This window comes from Pseudomyrmex gracilis, unplaced genomic scaffold, assembly GCF_002006095.1.
Source record: "Pseudomyrmex gracilis isolate BER0280 unplaced genomic scaffold, ASM200609v1 scaffold_6, whole genome shotgun sequence".
NCBI classification, from domain to species: domain Eukaryota; kingdom Metazoa; phylum Arthropoda; class Insecta; order Hymenoptera; family Formicidae; genus Pseudomyrmex; species Pseudomyrmex gracilis.
The window spans coordinates 63,823-87,157 of NW_018020590.1; positions in this window are offsets into that span (position 1 = coordinate 63,823).

Genomic DNA, 23,335 nt, shown 5'->3' on the forward strand with positions numbered 1-23,335 from the left:
TAAACGCGATAAACAATGTTAATAGAATAATGTTTTAATATTTATACTGTATTTTTTAATTCACATACACACACGCATAGATATACAAAGTCTAGCAACTGTTTCAAACAAAAATCGTGCTATCGTACGATTTACTTTTCGATATACACATTTCTAGACAAACGATTTTAAATGCCCCTGACAAGATTTTAAAGAACATTTACTGTCTTAAGTGTTGCGCGGTTAACTTTTAACATAAGACGACCCAGATAAGTACGCGATAATAGTGTATTAAGCTTTCCCTAATTTCGTAATGCACAACATGCATTTTGAAGCGTCAATAAGAGCGTGTCTCTCATAGCACGTAGCTCTTCTACCACGTTGGCTGCGAACATATTATTGATCCGTATAAGTGTAAAAGACCGTCGTGGTAAGAGCAGATTAATTTGCAACTTAAGTACGTCGCAACAAGCACTTCGCGATGCGTGACGTCTCATGTAGAGGCGACAACATAATTAATGGAAATATTGCGCAATCTGTTTCTCCACTGAGGAACAGTTGCTGGTATTATGCAATTTCAACGTGAAACGTGTTTATCAGCTTATGTGTTATGTTTTTCACACAGAAAGTGAATATAAACTATAAATAATGCCTATATAACTGTATGTAGAGATATAAATTGAACATCTCTTTATATCTCGTGTAATTAAAAACACGAAGGTGTATACGAAGGATACAAAAGAGAATGCGAGCACGGAAATATGGCCATTGGCAGCACGAATGAATTATCCCAATATCGTTAATTGTTTTGTGTTTGAACGCGATCAACGCGTATTGAATAAAACTTCGCTCTCGCATTTCATGGGACGACGTGGGATATTCGATCTGATGAAATCGATAATGGCTTTATTGGGCGGTTTTATTGACGGAGAATAATTCCTTGCTGAGATATAAACGATAAATGCACTCTTTGCCGCAGGCTGAAATGTTAATAGACGCAACAATAAGTCTGTCAATCTGGCTGTTACTTTGCGCGAAAAAAATAAAATCGACAAATATATATATATATATATATATATATATATATATACAATATATATGTACAATATCATATATATATATATATATATATATATATATATATATATGACAAAAATTGTGTTATTTTGCGTGTAATGTCGTTCTCTTAGTCGGAATTAAATTCGCATGCAAATGAATCCCAACGGGAAATTTTCACGACAATACAATTTGCAGAATATATTTTCGAAACGAGTCCGCGATATAACGACGACTAAATTATCGAACATTAATACTGAAAAGTTCAGTTATTACAGAGATATTATTTCAGACATTATTACGCCTTTTTTATGTTTCATTTGCATACACATGCACACAGGTAATTTGAGAAATAATATTATTCCTTAATATTTTACCTATTCTCTATGTTGCGGAGAAATCTCTTTCAAGCGTGAACTTCATAAAGTCACCGGACAAACGGAGCGTGAAATTCCGCGAGGAAGTCTCCACTTAGACGAAAGAAAATCGGGATTCGATAATCAAACGAACGCGAGGAATAACGTGCGCGATCTTTAACGTTACGTACAAAAAACTTTTCAATGCGTAGGAGCGAGGTTGCCTATTAATTCTCTTTCTCGGCGCGTTTCTTCGAAATCCGATAGGGAATGGAGAAAGTTTTGACAGAAACTTCGCACACAAGTGAAATCTCTCATAACACCAAACTGCAGTGTCGTGATGTTACGTGTCTGCCTGCACGCTTACCTTCTCTACTTGCGCAAGCAACTTAGTCTCCGCGTGCACACACATTCGCGCGATCCATCCGGACGCTGTAGACACTTTCACGATGTTTCCGAGCGTCTGTGTGCATCTGCGCGGGATAACATTTCTCGCAAAGATACACTTTCGCGCGCATCAGATTCTCTCTCTCTCTCTCATCTCTGTCGGTTTGTCCAAGTTTTATCGACGAACAGCGTATATCGAGAAAATCTATGTCGTGGATATTTATATATATATATATATAATATCGTGAGTTGCACGCGCAACGTGCGCAATGGAAAATTTTCCGAAGGCTTTTTATAATATTCATTCAGTGGTCTCTCGGAACGAACTGTCGACACCATTACGCGATCCCGTAAGCAAGCACGACACGTTTGCGCAACTTACGTCGCCGTTCCGATGGAGCGTTGAAAATATTTTGCTGACATTTAATAGTCGTGACGCGCGCTTGTTATTTTCCCGCCTACGCGAAAGTCTCCCTGCGTTAAGTCACAAGTTTCTCGTTGAGACTCTCACGAGATTATCTGCGTTATCAGCATCGGCGTTATTCTCATCGGTCAATGGGGAAGAGCCTGTGCTGATGTTCGCCGATGTTGTAAGCCGCGCGCGCGCGCGCTCGCGCAAGTTTTCAGGATGGTCGAGTAATTAACATGCTATTGATACTGATAGAGTAACGCGAGTTCGTAATTAATAACATCCGATAGTGCGCAATATGTTACGTTACAAGTAGCGTACATTTTGCGATTACGTGATGTCACGCCCGAATTAATTACTTGGCTTAAACAGAGTATTGCTTTAATGGACTGCGGAATGAACAGGCTACTAACTAGCGGTTACAAGTACCTATACAATAACAAAATTAGAAAGCTTAATTGTTCTTGCTGCGCGGTAACAAATAATACGCATACGTATAATCGATTAAATTACCTCATGATGGAAAATGTTATTATTACGTATATATTATTTACGTTCCCCTTTAAAATTTTTCAAAGAACGATAAAGAGTAATAAACAACTGAATAAATGAACTCAATGAGATAAAATAACAAGTGTGCGATATAATCTTGAACTCTCTTCGAAAAACAACAACTTCCTCTCTTCCAACAACGTACATCGACTTTTTTTTTTATTTCAGAAGAAAACATCCCGATAATTTTTGAGAAAATATTTTTCGAGTATGAAAAAAAACATTTTGGAAATGTTCATAACGTCAGGAATTCTAGACCGAACGACAAAGCACTGAAAGTTAATTAATCGAGAGAACGAGCAAAAGCGCGCGCGGTCAATTACTCTCGTCGTGATACTTCGACGGGATCGACTCGCCGTACCCGTCGTACTGTACCACCGGCCTCCGATCAACTCCGGCAAGTCCGTTACGGTCATTTAGCACGGAACTATATATATATATATATTTCGTATAGTAAACCCACGACGTGTGGATACTGCGCGGCCGTCTAAATTAAGCGGCAAGGATTAATTTTCGCGTATCCACGGCAAAAGCCGCAAAAGGAACGATCTCTGCCGCTACGCGCGTCCATTAACGCCGTAATCTCGCTCAATGTTAGATAGAAGACCCAGCTTTACCTCGTCATCTGCCGCCGTGTCTGAAGAGACGTATGAATTATTGGGTGAACAAGGAACGGCATTAATGAAGATGGAAAGCGGCTTGTAACAGCGCGAGTGTTCCTCTGAATTTTCCTCTTTCACTTCCCCGTCCCTGTTCTTTCTGTCTGTCTCTTTCTCTCCTTCCGTGTCCTTCTCTCTTCCGAAATCTGAGCGCGGTTCTTAAGCTATTGAATACTTAATATCGAGTGCTCGACAATTAGAGTGAGATGCATTCAACGTGAAAGAGTTCGTGTATCGGGTGCGAGAAGATTTAAGAGAACAGAAGTATTTTTAATCGCGCACGAAAGTGAAAAATTCAAATTGCGATATTTCTGTGCGTTATGATTTCGTTCTTCTGTTAAAATTTCTAATTGCCGTTTTGCGAGCAAATCGCGCCGATAATATCGTGAAGATTGTTGACAGCTTTGTCTCGAGAATTATTAAACACACACACACACACTTCCCCGAGATCTCGAACGTATCTGTGTGTGTCAATTAATTTGCCCGACAATATTAATTACGACCGTGCATGACACAAGTTTTATCGACCAAACAGTGACACGCAACGAGAAGATTGACGAAGAATAAAAAAGCAAGACATTAATTTCTTAAAATAAAGTACACTCTTACAATACTTAAAATATCAAGTATAACTTAATAAAATATTATTGTTGGGACGCGCAATTAATTAAAAAATTATTCCCGGCAGATTTTGTTCGGCTTTGATAGTCACGCAATTTATCAATCACGTTTTAGCCGCAATCCGATATCAGCTTTTGAATAAGAGCAACGTAATTAATCATTCGCATTACCACACGCTATTAATTCTTCATAACGCCTAAATAAAACATGAAAACGTTCATCGCGGTTTGATTGACGCTGCTTATAATCGCGCGAAAATTTAATTAACGGCTGACTGTTCGGTGCGCGCAATCAAGACAAACGATCTTGCTAACGTAATAATAATCGTCGATTCCTAGAAAGTGACAGACCGGAATCGGAGCGTTTCCGACACGCTGCAACATCTTTTCCGGGGGGGACGCACCTTTCTTTCTCTTATCAACTTTCCCCAGCATCCGAAGGAAAACCATTTGTCTTCCGGGCGGGAAAGAAGAAGACTTTGGCAAATGAAACGGCGGGCTTAACAGCGCGGAATTCACGCCAATCCCGCGAAGTGCGATGCCGTGTATGCGCGCGCGACCGCGATTCGTTTCAATTTTTATCGTCCGCAAAATTATTCCAAAGACCCCATTGTATCTCGCAGGGAGAGGCACACGGAAATAAATGGATTTCTGACACGAAGGATAAACGAGAAACACGTGGTATGGAATAATGGACGAGAGAGAAGAGGAAGAGAGAAGAGGAAGAGAGAAGGTCGCGGTCGTTAAAAGCGAAGAAGTCGCAGAATTACATCCAAGCTCACGTGAATGATGATTCTCGATACAATTCATACTTTCGTTTCGAGCAAAGCTGATTACCGTCGTTGATTTGCTTTGAGAAGACTTAAAGCTGCTTATCTTGAAGTTTTATCGAACAAGTATTGAAACTTGTAAGGAATGACGCACAAATGTGTTAATGAAGAGGTTAAAAAAAAACATTCGATATTATCATTTAAGAAATAACAACGTACAAATGACAAATGTGTTAATAAAAGGATTAGAAAAAATATTCCATATTATCATTTTCATGTACTGAGAGAGAAAAAGAAACAATCTCTCGTTTGTCTCTCATACCGGCAATGTGATTTTTTGCAAGGACGAAAGAGATGCAAAATGAGCAAAACAAAACTTATTGTGTGTATGGAAGAGAACGCGGGAAAATGAAAGAAGGAAAAATAAGCGCGTGACGATTTACTTTGTTCAAAAGTTTTTTTTGCGCACGTCACAAGTGGCATTTCGTGCGAAGGGAAAAAAATGTTTCCAGAAGAACGGTTCAGCGTAAAGGCGAGTAAATTTTCTGGGAAATTTTATAAAATGGAGAAGTACATGTGGGTATAACGATTTCTCATTGGATAACGCTCATCGTGTGATGCGCGTATTAAGCGTGAATGCGCAAAAAGCGTATTGTCCTAGATTTTTTTTTTTATACCGTTTGTGCAACGCTTTTCTATCTGCAAAGTTAATTCTAACCGGGGAAAAAGTACTTTGTGATTGTAAAGTCACAAATTACAGTATAAAAAATCACTGTGTATTAGTTTTTTTTTTCTCTTTGACTCTCCGTATCTTCTCTTTCAGAAATTCTGATAATACGCACGCACAGTAATTACTTTACAGAGAGAGTAGACGCGGAGAGATAGCGTGGTAGAGAAAGATTTTGCTATCGCGCACTTCGTGCAATTGAGTTCCTCTTTTGCGCAGCGCTCGGTATTTCGTATTGAAAGTAACGTGTCGCTGTCGACACGTGATATTCCTGTTGGACGAATGATCGTTGTTCTTTTGATAAAGAGGATTAGGATTTTACATCGCAGTTTCTCCATAAGGGTCCGGTAACAAACCGGATTTATAACGCGAACGGAACACATTTTCCGTTGAAGATGGTTTTCGGATTTGAATCGCGTTGTCATTTTTTTTTTATACCGATGTTTTGTGGACATTTCGATTTACTTCATCGGGAGATTGAAGAGCGGCTTTGTACTCTTTGTGATAGAAGAAATTCTTATAACACACCGCAAAAAGCATCAAATGTCAAATACGTTTCATTTGTATGCGTAAGAAAGAGCGTCAAAGAGCCGCGCAGACATATTTTTTCGCGCAAAATCCGCAATATTTATATTCTCCGGAACAATGGCAGTCACATTTTTCCTTTGTCGTACGAGTCGTGTTTGCGAGAGCATCGTAATGAGCCCGCGGAAAAGGAATGTAACTTCTGCCCCAAATCGTCGTTCGTATCTAACGAGCAAGTCGGACAAAGTAGCGTCTCATTACACGACTTTCTTTCTGTTACTCCGCAAACAAAATGAGAATTCAACGCACGAAATGACGGAGAAAAAGTCAAAAGATCCGCGCTAAAAGCCCGGTAATTGCCGGAATGGTGGATTAAACGTTATCGCTTCGAAAACAAAATCTCTTCCAACGTCAATTTGATTGCTTCCGTCAAAGTGTTGCAAAGCTGTGAAGTGCGTACCTGTGTCAAACACTGGTGGGGAGAGGGGAAACTGTCATCTCTAAAACTTGACGTCAACTTTTTGTTCGCGCACGTTACTTTGACGTTTTCAAAATAGAAATTAAATTGTCGAGAGAACGAAATAGAGAGAGAAAGAGAGAGAGAGAGAGAACGAAAATACACTTTGCAGAAAACTGGGGTAATTCTCCGTAGTAGAAATTGTTGCACGAGAGAAACTGTAATAACTAATAATTATGCTAATGTGACTGCTGCACCGCCGCTTCAGATGAAGTTCTCAGTAATAGTCTCGATACTCGTGCGTACTCGTTGCAAATAAGTACCATTTTATATGGTTTTTATCAACTGATAAGTACGTTCGTCAACATTTACGCCGAAATCTACAGTGAAAAAAATTTAATTAATTAAAACACGCACTTAACAAGATTTCTATATATCTTTTCAAGAAAAAAAAAACACGCAAAAAATATTGGCATCTATGAAATATCTAAAGCGCGAGTTTTTCTATGGCTTGCGTTATGAAAGCACTCAGCAAAGAGAAATTGGCGTTGAAGCATTCTCGAAATCTGATTAATGAAAAAACTTTATCAATCTCTGACTCAAAAAAAAAAGTTTCCTTCATTACGACAAGAAAAATTAAATTCTCAACGATTGAGTAAGCGAACGTAAAGGTAAGGGGGAGGGAATGATTGCCAAGTTCATCGAGGACAGAATATCAAGCACTTCGACAAAGTAACCACTTGTACGTATATAGCTGAGGAAACAACGCGCCCTTTTCACGATTGATTCTTCCAGGAAAGAGACCGTTTCGTAGCGCTCGCGACGGAAAGAACGCTTCAGAAGGGCAAGCGAGTCGAGACCAGGCAATCCGCCTTCGTTTTCTTTCGTCCAAGAGTGTCGTTTCTTTGTTTTTGTCTCTTCGGAATCGTTCCGTCGCATCGTCGATTACTCTTCAGTAGCTTATCGAAAAGCCAAGAACGATAATCCATCAGTGTCGCAGGATGCCGATTCGCTTTTAAGGAAGGACTAACACGTCTTTAGAAACGAGAACGTCGTTCGAGCTGCTGCATGTCACAACTGCATCTTCTCCCTTTCTCTCTCTCCCTGTGACCATGACGTTATATCTGGAAAATGTCGGCATAATTATATAGACGAGATACAGAGAGAGAGCTGGGGCAAGTCAAGGCAAGACGTTGGCAAACACGATTATGTTGATGGTATTCAGATTAAACGGATAATATAATGGCATTAACACACCGGTCTGTCTCTGCTGCAAGTTGTATCACGGCCATGTTTATATAATGCGCACGCGCAGATTTTGATAGTCCTCGGGTTGCGAGATTACAAATGGATGACGAATTATTCGCAGTCGTCGTCCGGAACCGGATAATCGTAAAGCGTCACACAATAGCGTGAGCGATGATGAATGACGGAGATACAATACGGAGAAACCCACGCGATGGTGTTCTACAATGCAATGAATATATTATACGTATATAATTGTGTCGAACATGAAATGTACGATATATGAATAAGAATCTAATTTCAGTAAGCGGACGAATATATTCCGACTCGACCGAATACGCGAATCGGAATCGAAAACCCGATGAACATCTCGCGATAAATTAGATTTACGTTTATTCAGCCACATGCACAATCAAAAGCTCTCTTGTTTCTCTTCTTCAGACTTTTGCGTCGCGGAAAAAATTCTTCAACGAAAGTTCTCGGTAGAATAAGACTCGAGTTTACGACACTCGCAATATTGCGGAGCGATATATTAAATAAAATGTTCTATTTTTTTCTGTACGCGCAATTTCTTTATTTTATAGAGAGTAATGTGACGGGAAGTTCCTCCAGTGCGAGTAATATAATAACCGTAAGTTCCAAATGACAAAAAAACTTTTTTATCTCGATTCAACGTACACGTTCGCGGATAAAATTGAATCAAAAATAAAAAGTATCAAGAGGAGCGCGAGATGACACCGCGCATGAAAGAATGCGAATAAACGGCTCGGCAGCGTGTGAAGAATTTTAATAGGAAAAACGCGCGTGAAAACGAAAATTCCCCGATCCGTTCCGCGCGTCTCGCGCAATCCGAAGTTACGATGCTACTTTTGATTGGATCCTCCGATTAATGAGTCGTCGTCGGCGCGTGTTCGCGAGCGTTGTTACTAGTTAGCAATTAATTCTTGTTCGAGCTGGCAAATGGGGAAAAAACGATTGTTTTGTCGCGCAGAGAGGAGCACGTATCCCCGCGAGCACTTCGTTAACGACAATAATTAATCGATCAATCGCGAACGCGATTGTTAATTGACGATCTCAACATTTAACTGAATATACTTTCGTGCCGTGTATGTGTGTCGCATTGCAGCCTGTCGCGTTTGGTTCATCCATGCTTAATGCGCAAAACAGAATTTCCGCGAAAACGGTCTCGGTGTGTCTCGACGAGAGAAATCGCGACGAGAGAGAAACATTCTATCAAACACGACTTTCCTCGACGATCGTCGCGGTGGATTTTTCGTTGGATTTTCACGACACACTCGTACGTTCCCGCGACGAAAACGTATCATCTTTATTTTTCGTCGCGATTTTTTCTCGTCGATCTTTTTTTATTTCCTCTTGCGACGCGCGCGACATTACGAGAAATATTATCTCGGGCGAGAGAAATTACACGGTCGACTTTATACTTACTTTGAATCAGTAACACGATTATGGAAACTCAACGCACAACAACAAAACTCTTAGGAGCGGTCTAGTTTTTCGCGTTGTCAGATGCCGGGAAACTCCCGGCACAATAATTAATCAAAGTTACGCGAGTCAAAAACTCTTATTAATTATTCGAGGGATCTATTATCTCCCGCTAAAATCGTTAATTAAGACGCGGCAAATAATTTGTGTGAGAAAAAAAACCGCTTGTTCAGCGTTAATGCGACCGCGTCGGTTTAATTATCGAGCTCCACTACTGCGGAAGAGAAAAAGAGACTTGGTTCCGCGCGCGAACTCGACGATACAACGTTGCGCGAGGAATTCTTAAATTTGATTCTTCTTACGTCGCGAGCAACACCGGAGAGAGAGAAAAAAAACGCGTTTAGAGTTACGTGATATTTATAAAACGGAACAACTGTGTGCGACAAAAAAAAAAAAACATCTTCATACACCGTTGAGTTCTTTGCCGCGCGCAATGCGGTCGTGCGAAAATTAAATCCAAACGAGTGTGCAGTTATCGCGGAAAAAAAAAACAACGTCGTATTTCACGCAAATGCGAAATTAGTCGACGCTTTTTTTGCGACACATGTTCCTCTTCAACGGCGTAAAACAATGAAGTATCTCGAATGTATGCCGGAAGGATTAAATACACATCGGTGAGATAAATCACGAGAGCTCATCGGCGATTTATTTGCATACGTGTATCGCGAAAATAACGATCGGTTAAATGCAACTCGTGTTGATTTACGTGCCTGCACTTCTATCCCTTCGGATGTAAAAGGGGTTCGCAGCATCCCGCGCGTGTATGTATCGTGTCTCTTTGCTCGTCCTCGCCGGTCGACAAGTGCCGTCGCTTAATTTCGCCGTTTCCACCGGAGAGATCCGCATGATCCAACAAAACCCGGTGTACGACTTCAAACAACGTAAGCTCGGGGATCGATATGGCGCTACGAAAATAGAACTTAACGCCAGGAGAGAGAGAGAGAGAGAGATAGAGATCGCACCGGCAAGATGCGACCGTGAACGTAATAAAGTCCTACTGGAAACGTATCATTTCTCTCTCTTCCCGACGCGTTCCTCAGTGACCGTGAAACTATTTTACGAGCTGCAGGAGAAATGTAAACGTCCGCATTATAAGAACGACGCGCGTTGTTATGACGCGAACGAGAGGGTGTTTCCGCGAGAGTTTTACAAACGTAAAATCTTCTTTGGAAACAACGACCGCTGGACAGCCAAAAAAAACAGAAAGAGGATATGTGTAAAGATGAACGACGTAACCGTCGTTTCAATGGCGCGCTGTTTGACAGCATTCGCTGATCGATCGCAACGAAAATAGAGCGCGAAAATTGATCGACTCATTCTTGACATCGCTTTCATATTCGCAAATCCCGCGCGGCGCGGCGCGAGATGCAGAGTGGTGGTCAATTAATTAAGTTTGCAATCAAGTCCGGTATACGTGTTACACACAGTTCTAAGAATACACCTCCGCTAATCCCGTTCGCGTTATATATTCGCTTCGCGAAGTCGAGAAAAGATGATGCCTTTCTATTTTTATTTCTTTCTGTCGCTAGCAGTTTGTTACGCAAATATATTGAAAAGACGTGTGTGTGCGTTCTTCTACAAAAGCAACACGGGGGAAGATAGACGATTGAAGGAAGATGGAAATAAAATAAATCCGCGATTTTCTCTCGTGCTTCGATATTTTGTTCTCATGTTTTTCGATTCGACTTCCGGTCAGTATGCGCACAAACAACTCCCGGGAATTGCTTCCCTGTCATCCCCGTTCGCAAAATTTTATGATAAATCTCGAAGCGTCAAATAATGCATAAAGGTCGCGCGCGTCGTTACATATAAGCAAATTCTCTCTCTCTCTCTCTCTCTCTCTCTTCCTCTTCTGAGTTCATGCTGCTTGGTGAATATTAAAGTGCGCATACCCTCTTATCCGAGAATCGTTCGAAATTTTATCAGACGGAATATTTGCGCAAAAGAGAGAGAGAGAGAGAAAGAGAGAGAGAGAGAGAGAGAATGTCACTTGTCTTCAAAGATCGTGTCGCGCGCAAAATAAAAGACAAGATAAGAGATTAATATCGCAAGAGGGGGTTTTTCTCTCGGGACGAAAGAAACGGCTCGCTTTCGAGCATTGTTGCGCGAAACACGAAGAAGACTGTAATGCGACATACGTAAGACTCCGTCGACATTATAAACATGTCAGAAGAGCTGAATGCTAATCCACAGAATTCCCGGGTTTCGTCTCTTCTTTTACATAAACGAAGTCAAGAAAAACGTGAGAAATTGCCTCGAGTTTTTTCTTTTCGGAATATCACGACGAATGAATTGAACGTCAGGTCATCTCGCGCGATGTATTTTGAGAAAAATCTTATGATAAAATCATCGTTTGTAATCCTTATTGAGCGTCTGTCTGACTACTTTTTGTATTTTTATTGTAAACATAAAAAGAAAAATATACAAGAATATATTTATATATTTGTGCTCGTCTCTCTGTCTCTCTCTTTCTTTCTCTCATTCGAGTTGTAAATTTTCGGCGACGAAATCACCGATTGCCGTTCACGTTTTCGATTCTTGTTACCGTCGTATCAGAACGCGCTAACGACTCCGGAATACAAAACCGAGTATCTAACAGAATATTCAACTTGTTGACCCACTTGAGAGACTTGCTCGTGCCCGTCGTAGTAGTTTTGCGCTCTCTCATTTGACACTCCCGTCCGTTCTCTCGATCACGCTTCTTCATTCTAATGACCGGGATCGAAAATGCACACCGTGTGCACGGATCCTTCCGCTTTCTCAAGACTCGGAAACGTCTGAGACCTTTGTTCCCAACGAGATTGCGCCTCGCGAAAAGCGACAGTGTTCATGCACTAACTTCGTCGGGAAAAAAGCGAGAAGAACGATTCGGGAGAAATATGCATAAAATCCCGAGTAGTAAACTTCTTCCCGAAGTTTTCTCACTTATATATTTCCCGCTTAAATCTAAACTTTCAGACTCGAAAGTTCTCGCTGCTGACAGTTCGGAAATTAAGACAATCAACAACTTCTTCTTGTTCTCTTGCATTTGACAGTATTTTCGCGCAATGTAGCGCGATTACGAATTTTCAAAAATGTTGATCAACACGAGTGAACATTCGGAATAAAAAAAAAAAAAAAAAAAAAAAAACAAATAAGACGCGATATGAGATAAATGGTACGGGGATAAAATGTTCCATTCGGGAAATTTAATTCGCCGAAAGAATTTTGTATTATCAATCATTCGGGTTGCAAACTGTTGCTGCCGTCTTGACACTTTCATCGAGAAGAGAGCAATTTCAAATTGAGCAAAAAACATCGACTAATAAGAGGATATACGTGGGAGATGGGAAAAAAACACGTATATATCAAACTGACGGGAAACCGACTTTCAACCATGATTGCAAAAACCCACTCCCCTCGAGACCGAAAGGGCATTCGTGCCTTCAGAAGGAAACCTTCCGTGCGGTTACGTTACATAAGAAATTGCGCAGTCACGTCGTAAACTCGAACAGGAGGAAAACGAGAACTCACCTCAGCATGACGGAAGCTTCGCGCTCGCGTTCACACGCGATCCTCTACCGATCCGGTGTCGTTTTCCTTTGTCGTCGTCATAAGTCCGCGGGGTTCGATTTCCCCGCGAGGGATGCGGAGAAGGTTAATTAAACGCCGAAGGAGAGAGGGAAAAAAGCTCACGAGATGCGATCACAATGCATTCACCCGCGTTATCAAGGGCTCGCTCCTATTTTTTTTTTTTTTTTTTTTTTTTTTTCTTTTTTAATGCAATCTCTTTTACGCGAGCGCGCCGCGCCGCGCCGGTTAAATCGGCGCGCGACGATCCTCCGAGGGATTGTGTGTTTCTCGTTACCGTCTCGTGCACAAGAATGAAAGGTGCGCGCGGGACGATGTTGTGTGCCTCGCTCTGCGAAGGGCCAGCGAGCCGGCGCAACTTACCCCACTCGCGGCTCGGAGCTGACTGAACGCACCCCCTAAGCGAGAAGGTGCGGGCGGAGGACATCCGACGCGGATCGGCGCAGATCGACGTCGACACACGAGACCGCGACCTGTCGTGGAGGATACGGACGAGGTGCTCTTATCGGCGTCGATGCCTCTCCCTTATCCCAATGACGTCGGAAGGGCAGGAGACACTTATCGGAATCTTAAATCACGATTTGTGCGCCGTAAATTCGAGCGGCGTTCAAGATAGATGATGCTCGCATTATCCGAAGATTTTTCGACAAGGTTGAAATATTTCTCGCAAACATAAGCTTTGAATAAAATCTGAATAATTTTTCTTCGGCAAACAAAAATGTTGAGATTCGCCAACTCGAGAGTTTTTGTTTTTTGTTTTTTGTTTTTTTTTTTTTTCTATCTGAAAATGATGTACCTACGTGTAATAAAATAAACATCATAGTGTAGATTTAAGTTTCGAAAAAACATGAAGAATATTATTGTACTTCTGTACTGCTTAAGCAGAAATTACGTTTTACTTGCGACGAGCTGTTACGATATTCTTTGTAGAACTCATTAAAACTATAGTGCCACGCGATTACTTTTTTTTTTTTTTATTGCAATTAGTAAAGAATGTATATATAATGTTAAAGTACTCTCTCGACGACATCGCAAAAAATCAGTTACCAAGTTATATCAGTTACTAAGTAATATTGCGTTATCGGCGACATGCAAATTTTTCGTTTTTGCATGAATAAGAAGTAGTCCGCTTTTAGCTGTCGCTTTTATAATCGTCACAAACGAAGGAATGTATCAAAGCGATAGGACGTTTGCGGACAAGTGAAAACGATAGTAACAACGTTACGATTGCATTACACGCAGAGTAGTAATTGTCTCGGCGCGCTGGACACACGTTGCGTGATTTCAGAAATTTTATATTTTGTGGTGTTTTCCGCAGTGAGAGAGAGAGAGAGAGAGAGAGAGAGAGAGAGAAAGAGATAAAAAAAGGGGAGTTAGCATTTGAACTTTGCGTTTCTCGTTGACTTAACTGGATTTGTTACATTTGGCACAGATTTAAAAGGCATAAATTAAAAGCGAAGTACGTAATGCTCCAACGCACAGGCGTTTTGTCGATTTCAGCTGAAGGAATTATTTATTTTCCGCGCGCATATTTGTGCAGCTCGAAACTGAAATTTTACGTCCTTGGCACGGAGACGTCGTTCCTCCCGCGTTTGTACTTGCCAAAAATTTGATGCAAACGAAAGATGGGGAAAAATGCTCAAAATGTTTTATCGTCCGCGAGAAATTTTATGCGCGAGATCGCAGTTGCGCGTGATTTTAATATATATATATATATCATCAATATTTTGCACTAATTCTCTATTATATTGGCTCGCAAACGCGAATCGAGAGACTCGAATTCACTTTCGATCGGATTTGTTGGGTTTTTGTCGCCGTGATTCGCATGTAAAACACGATTTCGCGCTCCTCTCTCCGGTCTGTTCGAGTTATTAAACATTTTTCATGTTCCCCGGCGCGTGCTCGCGGGAGTAGAATAAATGTAACGAGCTGCCGGACGCAAAAATAACGTCACGAATAAATTCTCTTACGTTGCATAAGCTATTCTTTTCCGCGCAACATTCCGTCGCGAAACAACCAAGTAGTCGCGCCGGCGTCCCATCGGGATGGTTACGCGCGCGAGAGAAGAAAATTATATACGCGCACCGTCCGAATTTTCACGCAGGCCGGATTCAATCTCATTACGTCGCGTTCCGCCACGTTTCTCGCGACGGTATATCACGCGGTCTTTTATACGGTATACGAGTACGGCCGCTCGCGTAGCGGCGTTTTGATTGCGCGTCCGTGCTACACCGGAGGGCGTTCTTTGTGCATTCGCATATTTTTCCGACTGTGCAGCCTGTCTCGGCGAGAGAAACATTTTTTTCGTCTCTACTCGTCGCGAGTATTTTCTTTGGACGGTGTGTAGCTTTCATACACACAGATTTCTCGAGACGTTTTCGCGAAACACGCGCGTTTATCTCTTTCGACAAGTTCCACACACGTGCAGATTTGGCATATTTTAAATAAATCGAGATCGAGAATGGATTTCTCGAGGCGGGTTTTTCTCGCGGGTTCCGAATTTATATTACAGTTTCCACACACAATGCACAGATGTTTCCTATTGTTGGAAAAACTGTATTCGAAGCCTGTCTCTCTCTCTCTCTCTTTCTCTCTTTTTCCGTATTGAAACGCATAGAGTTACGCATTTAACATATGTGTGCGTTTAACGTACATTACGTACGATGCGTAGTTGGGTATGTGTATTTCGATAATAATATCTGGAAATTTCGTGCATTTTGAATTTACCGGTGCGCCAGCGACGTTACATAGAGGCGGCACGTGAACGCCCGGTATTCATCACTTTATGGATGAGCGCAACGAGCGCGAAACAATACGAACAGATTGTGACGCCTGATGAATACGATTCTTTCGACATTACGAGGAAAACACACGCAGCTCTCGCGCGGTTTTGTTCCATTCGCCACGCGCAATGCGCAAATAGCGTTAAACCCGGAATCGTGGGTGTATAGTGTTGTTTCTCACGTGTCTTGTGTCGCGCGCGACCCGATCGAAAGGACGAATTTATGGCGCACGTGAAAACGCTTACTAATATCCGAGTTCGATTCGAGAGACTTCCTGTTCTGTGTATTCCCAAAAGACAAAAACCGGGTCGAAGCAGTCAATTTGTTCCCCCGAGTTGAGATTAATACAGACGCGATACAGAGAAGGGTTGCTCTTTCAGAGTTCCGTTCTTTTCAGACGGAGAACGTGAAAAGAGCGTTTTACTTTTACAGGGATGACCTGTAACATTCCGCTTGTGCGCCAGACGATCGTGCGCTTCCATAATGAAAGACAATTTAAAAAATATCAAGGAAGGTAAAAGACATGAGATATATATGTGTGTATATATATATATATATACACGTTCGAAATATCTGCGCAGTATCTTCGATGTTTCAAAGAGAGGAATATAGACGGACAAATGCTTTAATAAGAAAAAAGCAGAAGTACAGAGAGAACGAGAATACAGAAAATAACTTTACCGGATATAAATTTTCTCTCCCCCCGTCGCTCTCTGGCGTTATAATTAGATGATTTCTCTTCAAATTCATTTCTCTCTCGCTCAAAGATTTAATTAGCGCGCGAAGACACTGATTTTAATGTGGTGTTTACGCAATAATAACGACCCTTCTCCCATCACTCCGCGTTTATTATATTCCATCATTACAGAGAACACAATGTGATTTTCAAGGAATATGTACGCCTACGGGCATCGTCGTCGTCGTCGCGGTTTTCCCGCTTCTTCAGTTCCGTCTATGTTCATCATCAAGATTAACCTTAGACAGGACGTGAGCGTCTCTACTACACGGCGGCAAGACGCGACGCGTCTCTGACGGGACGGATCTCCGTCTGAAACCTATCTCTTCGTTCTACCTCAGCGTTATCTGCGTTTCAGCGATATAGGTTAAAGTGCATCATTTCCCCTGCCGATGTAAGCGGCACTCCTCGTCGTCGAGCGCGGTCGATTCCCCGACCCTTCGTTCGTTAATGCGTCGCCGTCGATGCGACCGCGCACCCGAGCAACGATTACACGCGTAGCGAGGCCTACGTCATTTTTCACGGAGACGAGGGTCACAAAATTTCATACTTAAAATGTGAAATCAGATATATGGAACACTTTAACGTCTCTCGCACATTGGAAAAGAAAAATATAACTTTAATATTAAGGGAAACTTTGCAAAGAGAGAGAGAACACTTCAAAGAAAGCTTGACTCGATGTTCGATAAAAGAAATCGATCACGGAAAACTGGATCTCAAAACTGTGAACTCTCCGACCGACCGATCGACCGACCGACCGATCTTCAACAACCTGGTATGTCTCTTTGGATATACGTATGGTTCAATTACGCCATGATGGCTGACCAGGTGACACGATCGAAACTTGGGGTTCACCCACGATCATTATCCCAGATTAAGGTCGCTCGAGTGGATCCATACTTAACGACGCATTCCTGTTGGGGAATTAGGGTTATATTGAATCGCACCCATAAGACGCGCAGGTAATGAAATTCGTGGCCTCTCTCCCATACGTGACGCTAATCAACATCGACTTTATAAATGTCGATTAATGCCAAACGAACGATTTTCCTCGCGAAGTTCCTCGCAGAACGTTGCGGAAACTGAGAGATAGTACACATATGTAGTGGATGTGTGTTAAAATTAATGACAATTTTATTTACTTAATGTTTTCAGATTTTAAACGTTATCTTTTTAAAATTAAAAACTAGTTTCATTATTTTCAGCTCCTCGCCTATATCGCGACATTATTTAGTTACATTTGTAATATTGTCATTAAAGTCACAACAGTTTCCGTTGTACGATGTCTGGTAATTATTCATTAGAATGTTGATTTTCAAACATGATTATTCTCGCAATCCACTCTTGCATGAATATTTTGCATAGTATTTGACACGCTCACGATATGTGTTCGTGCAAGTTGACGAATCAACCAGCAAGACTTATTTAGGCCATGCAAACAGTCTGACTTACGTGCGTAATCTTTACTATCTGCGCGCGGGTGACCCGATCTTGTTAAATGCCGCCTAATGATTGCCTGACTCTATATATGCTAATTAGAGGCGCCCACCAGCTTCACGAACTTTAATCGGAGCGCGTAGGGATAACAAGTTTATCTTTGATTATCTTGCAAAAGTGAGAGAGAAAGAGAGAAAAAGAAAGAGAATTTCTGTGATAAATTTACCTATATTCACTCATCAAGCGCGAAAGTGAATATAAATGTTTTAATTCGTCACCGTTACGTTTCAACAAGAACCGCTTGAATCTGAAACACATATTCAAGATCGCTTAATTTATTTATCGCGTTGGCAGACAGCCCAAGCTGTCGCAGATGTAGATAATGATAAAATAAAAACACAACGTACCGTCTCTCTTCGACGTGCGCTGAAAAGTTCACTCGATCACAATGTGGAAGTAGAACATCATTGTTTGGCAGTCATTCGTCGACTCCTTAATTGAATTTCCAAGAAAGAACTTCTTCCGATCGGTCTCGATTGCTACGTTCGTTTGCAAAGTTGCTTTCGTCCGGCCGGCATTTCAGTGGGGAGACGTATTTCGAGAATTAGAGAGTAAAGAGAACGTATGTGCTTCGAGAGAAAAAGAAGCTAAACTGCAAACGACTCTCGACGCACTTGCGAGTGACATCCGTAATTATATTAAATTAGAACTACCGCGCGCGCGAGTTGAAACCGCTAACGCGTTAAATGCGTCAAAAACTCTTAAAGAAAATGCTTGAACGTTGCAGAGTGCGCACCGTTTACTAAAGCCGCATATTTTATGTGCGATGTGTCTCGCGTTGCGAGTGACGATGTTCAAAGATGAAGGTTGTCTCGAAAGACAAGATCCCAAGTGCACACGTTGCACTAATCTTCCGAGTAAAACGTAACCTAATAATATTCGCAACCTCGCTTGCACTTCAAATCGATCGGAATCTTCGCCCTAAGATATATTCTCCCGGTTTAATCCTGCTTTTACGTTTAACGAATAAAATATGAAATATAAATTAGTACTTGAACTGATATTGCGCGGAAAATATCGTATCTCGTAACTTTTGAAGAACGAAGTGTATCATCGGTTTCCATCGATGCGACTAACGACGCGTGTTCGAGACAATCTTCTTCTTGTTCTCTCATTCATTCTTTCATTCTCGTCATTTTCTCTTTTTTTTTAATTAATTTTTGTTCCGAGAAATTGAAAGCTCTCGCGTCAATTGGAACACAATAACGACGTGCGACGTCAGCAAGAAGCGTGGGTGGCAATTCTCTTCAAGAAGCTATAGAGCTTATATGTATATCAACAAAACCGATCTCTCCAATGACTCCTAAATATAAATGAGCGCCAAATTTAGAAGCTCGACTTCTATTCTTAGGTTTTAGTGTCTGTATCGCTCAAGTACGTTTCCATGTTTCACATTAGTCCCATCAATTACTCGAGAATGTGAACGTGTTTCGTCAACAGCACTCGAGGAAAGTTACTTTTTTTCTTCATTTGAAGGTTACGCGACACCGGCCGAAAATAGCAAACGAGACTTCTTCTCCGTTAAATTGATCAAGTCTCAGGTTTAAATATCTTTTTTTATTTACTTTTTACGCGGTCACTTTAATTCGAGACGCGCGATACTCTTCAATCGGCAGATTACATTCAAGTCTCTTTTAAAATCCGAATTACCATATATATTGCTAACGTTTAAATGCAACCTATCGTTACCCGTGGGTCAAGAAGGAGGGATTTATCTTCTCTCCTTTTCTTTCTCTCTCGCGGTAAATACAAGAGAGCAATTTCGATCGCCCATTTGACACGGATTTGATTAAAGAATTCTTTTTTTCTTTTGCCGCGTTTTCGTTCAAAACTTCTTCTCGCGTGTGCAAAAGATTTCGAACGCCCACGTTTCCCGGACTTGATAAACGGTAACGCGAAATATTTTCAAAACTTTTTTATAATGAAGAAAAAGATCTTTTTTTTTTTTTGTTACAGCGCGAAACTTGAACCTATAACTCTCGCGAAAGTCTATTAATTTTCTCTCCGTCCGGGTGATGAGACGGCAACGCAACTGTCTCGCGTTGAAAGTTTGATTTTGATGATGCGCGCGGCACAGACGCGAGATTAAATTTGATACAAAGCATGCAACGAAAAAAAAGAGAGAGAGAGAGAGAAAGAAGGAGAAACACGGAAAAGTGGAAATACGCGAGCACGGAAAAATACGCGGTGAAAAACATCATCGCGACGTTCCGCACGAAAATTCTCCAAATTCCACTTCGTCGAAATTGCTTCTTCCGTGGAGAAATGATCGTTCAACGTCTGTTTCTAAGAAAACGATCCGATCACGTTCCGTACGGAAGGCGCCCCTCGTTGCTACGTATACGAAGACACGCGAACCCCTTTGCGTGCCGCGTCGCGCCGGGGGAGAAAATTGATGGCGCCACTACGTGCAAAAAGCACTCACATGTCTTTAGTATAGAAAACACCGCGTGTACATTGTACGGCATGAGATATCACGATTACGAGGGTATCGAGTTCGGATGAACTGCACGAAAAATATGTTAACATTACGCCTTCGTTCTTCCGTCGATATTTATTATCGTCGATTTCCCTCACTCATATATTTTATATCGACTTCAATGCAAAAATCGCAAGATAAAACCACAAGAGAGTAAATCCTCTTTCTTCTCCTCTCCTTTCGCGTTTTCGTCTTGAAGACAAATCCTCCCGAAGTCAGAGAGAATTTCCGTGTATTCTTCTTCTCTCTGTGCGATTTTCGAAATAAAAAAAAAAAACATTTTGATGGAATGAAATCATATAATCGTATTACAAGAATCCTCGAACCGAACGTATTAACGCGGTGTCGTTAATAGACACGTTCGCACAGATATTGCGAGAACATCCGACATGATCTTTTTTTCCCGTGAGCTGTAAAAACATTAGAGATAGACGTAAAATCCTGCCTTTCTCGAATAGAATCTCAAATAAATCGGATATTTTTTGGATATATTTTCAGAGTTCGATTCCTCGCGAATCGATTAATCAATTAATCATCAGATACCAAAGAACTCTTCTCTTTTACTTGCGGGAAATTTTATTATTTTTATAACACACTTTGTGATCACGATGATTTTTGCATCTGCGAATGTAATTTGTGTTTTACTTAAAAAACAAATCTCGCGTATGTCGCGCGCGAGTCTTGGGAAAAATGTGAAAATCTGAATAATATGCGTTCTCTTCGAACTAAAAAGATTTTGATCTGTACCGCGTTCACTGCCTCGATATTCCCAGGATAAGAATAACATTAAAGTACTATATAGTGCTCGAATGCGCAGCTCGTCGTCGACATCTTGTGACCGATCTTGTGAATCCTACTCCCTTGAGGAACCTTACAACGACAACGCAGCAGATTTATACTTTTTTGATATTTCGCCTATCGTAAAATCCGAGATATTCGCGTTTTTCGCGAAAATAAGATAATATTATTTAGATAAAATAAAATTATCTAGATAAGATAATACAAAAATCTTCTCTTCCTTTCAAGCACCACCACGTTATTACGACCTTCTCAAAGCAAACGAACAATCGTTTTCGAGTTGTTTGCAATTGTGTTTCTTGCATCGATTTCGCGTAACAATTCGGTACTCACGGCATTATTCCAACACGCATCGTCGAGACCGCTCACAGTGGAATGTTGTTGCATTCTCAGAATTTTCTCAATAATGTTGCACGATTTTGTTACAATATCACGATTACGTTTCAAGAATTTTCCGGTCTTGTCACGAGATATTTCCACTTCAATCATTTCATTCGAAAACACGTACAAGACAACGTTTTGAGAAAACTTCCGATCCGTTCAGTCGCGAAATTTATTAGCAATACAAAACAGCTTAGGAAGGTCAAAGTGTTAAAAAAATGACACATGTGATTAACGCGCATTTCTCGCGCGATAATATCGATATTATTCGTAAAACTCGCACACATTTTCCTTTTTTCTTTCTCGATCGATTTGCGATTAGAAAATACACTTCGACAGGAAATATAAGAACAAACGTCCATCCGCTATCGGATCGAAGCTCTACGTTATATTCTAAAAGCCATCAACAAGCGATACATTAAAACCAGTCACACGTGACGTAACGTAACAAGAAATATTACGTTTCGACGAATCCCACCACACATAAATCAGTCAGAGTAGACGCGCGCGGTTGTATAAGCGCGGAATCTTCTTATAACGAGTAGTTTACACCCACGCTCGATATTTTCCAGCCGCAGATCGAGAGGAAAATATATTTCCGCGCTTGTACGTAGATTTTATCCGATACTTTCTTCACACCGCTGAATCCGACCGAGTTTTTTTTTTTTTCTTCGCCGTTTCCCGCTGCGAATTCTCTGCTCTCAAACGATGTGTTCGCAGAAACTTTCGGAGCGTGCACACAACGCGCGTATAAAGGATCGTTTTGCGTCGAGTAATTAGCCGGTGTGTAACTCGAAGCGCCGTGTTACACATCGATGCCGCGGTAAACTTTGAAAATTCGTTGAAAACTCTTGCGCGTTACCTTTTGAGCTTCTCGAATAACTCAAGTTACATCCGCAACGGGAGTTTTAATTTTCACCGCGTCGGCGATATTCGAAATAGAACGAAACAAAGTGAAGATAAGTAGGTAAGCGGAAAAGTATGTAATTATATTGCGAGTATTAGCGGGAAATTACAACAGTTTATACATACAATTAATCTTTTAGGGTCAATAAAAGAACATCTGTTAACACATTGCGGTACGGGTCACGAGATATCTCGTTTTCATGTTTTATTTTGATTCAATCGGCAACGTAAGCAACCAGTGGCAAATATTTTTGTTACGTTACCAGGGTAACAAAGCCTCTCCCATTCTTAAGACAAATGATGAGCGAAATAATATTAATATTAATATTAATAATATTGCTCGCCAAGCATGCTTCTACAGCGTTCGTAAATGTGCGGGTTTTGAACGCGGTTTGAGCGCGCAGAGCGCCGTACGCAATGTGTTAATAAAATGGTAATTTAATATTATCGATTACGTATGTATTTTTGTAATATGAGAGTAAAATCACAATTTTTATATATCAATTTTAATCTTTTGGATTAATCAATTACAAAATTTATACAATTAATAAATATATACTATTGTCAATATTCAGTGAAATATGATTAAATTATATAGAGACATACGAAACATTTGTAAATAACATCCTATTATTTTGTTCTCGCTAAATGACCTAAATTTAACATATTTTTAATGAACGATTTATAGTTCGATAAATATAATTTGTTACATCAATCGAACGCGATATTTGTGATTCATATCTATTTATCAAACATCGTAATCAAATCTAGAGCTATCGTCGATTCTATCTTGTGGCTTTTTCCCAGGATTACGTGATAGATATCTCGCTCGCTTGCCGACTTATCTTCTAAAGGTTAAAGGCATTTCGGCGATCATCTCCTTCGCATAAGATCCTCTCGACCTCGTGATCCGTGTATGTTTTTCGATTTTCCTCCGGGA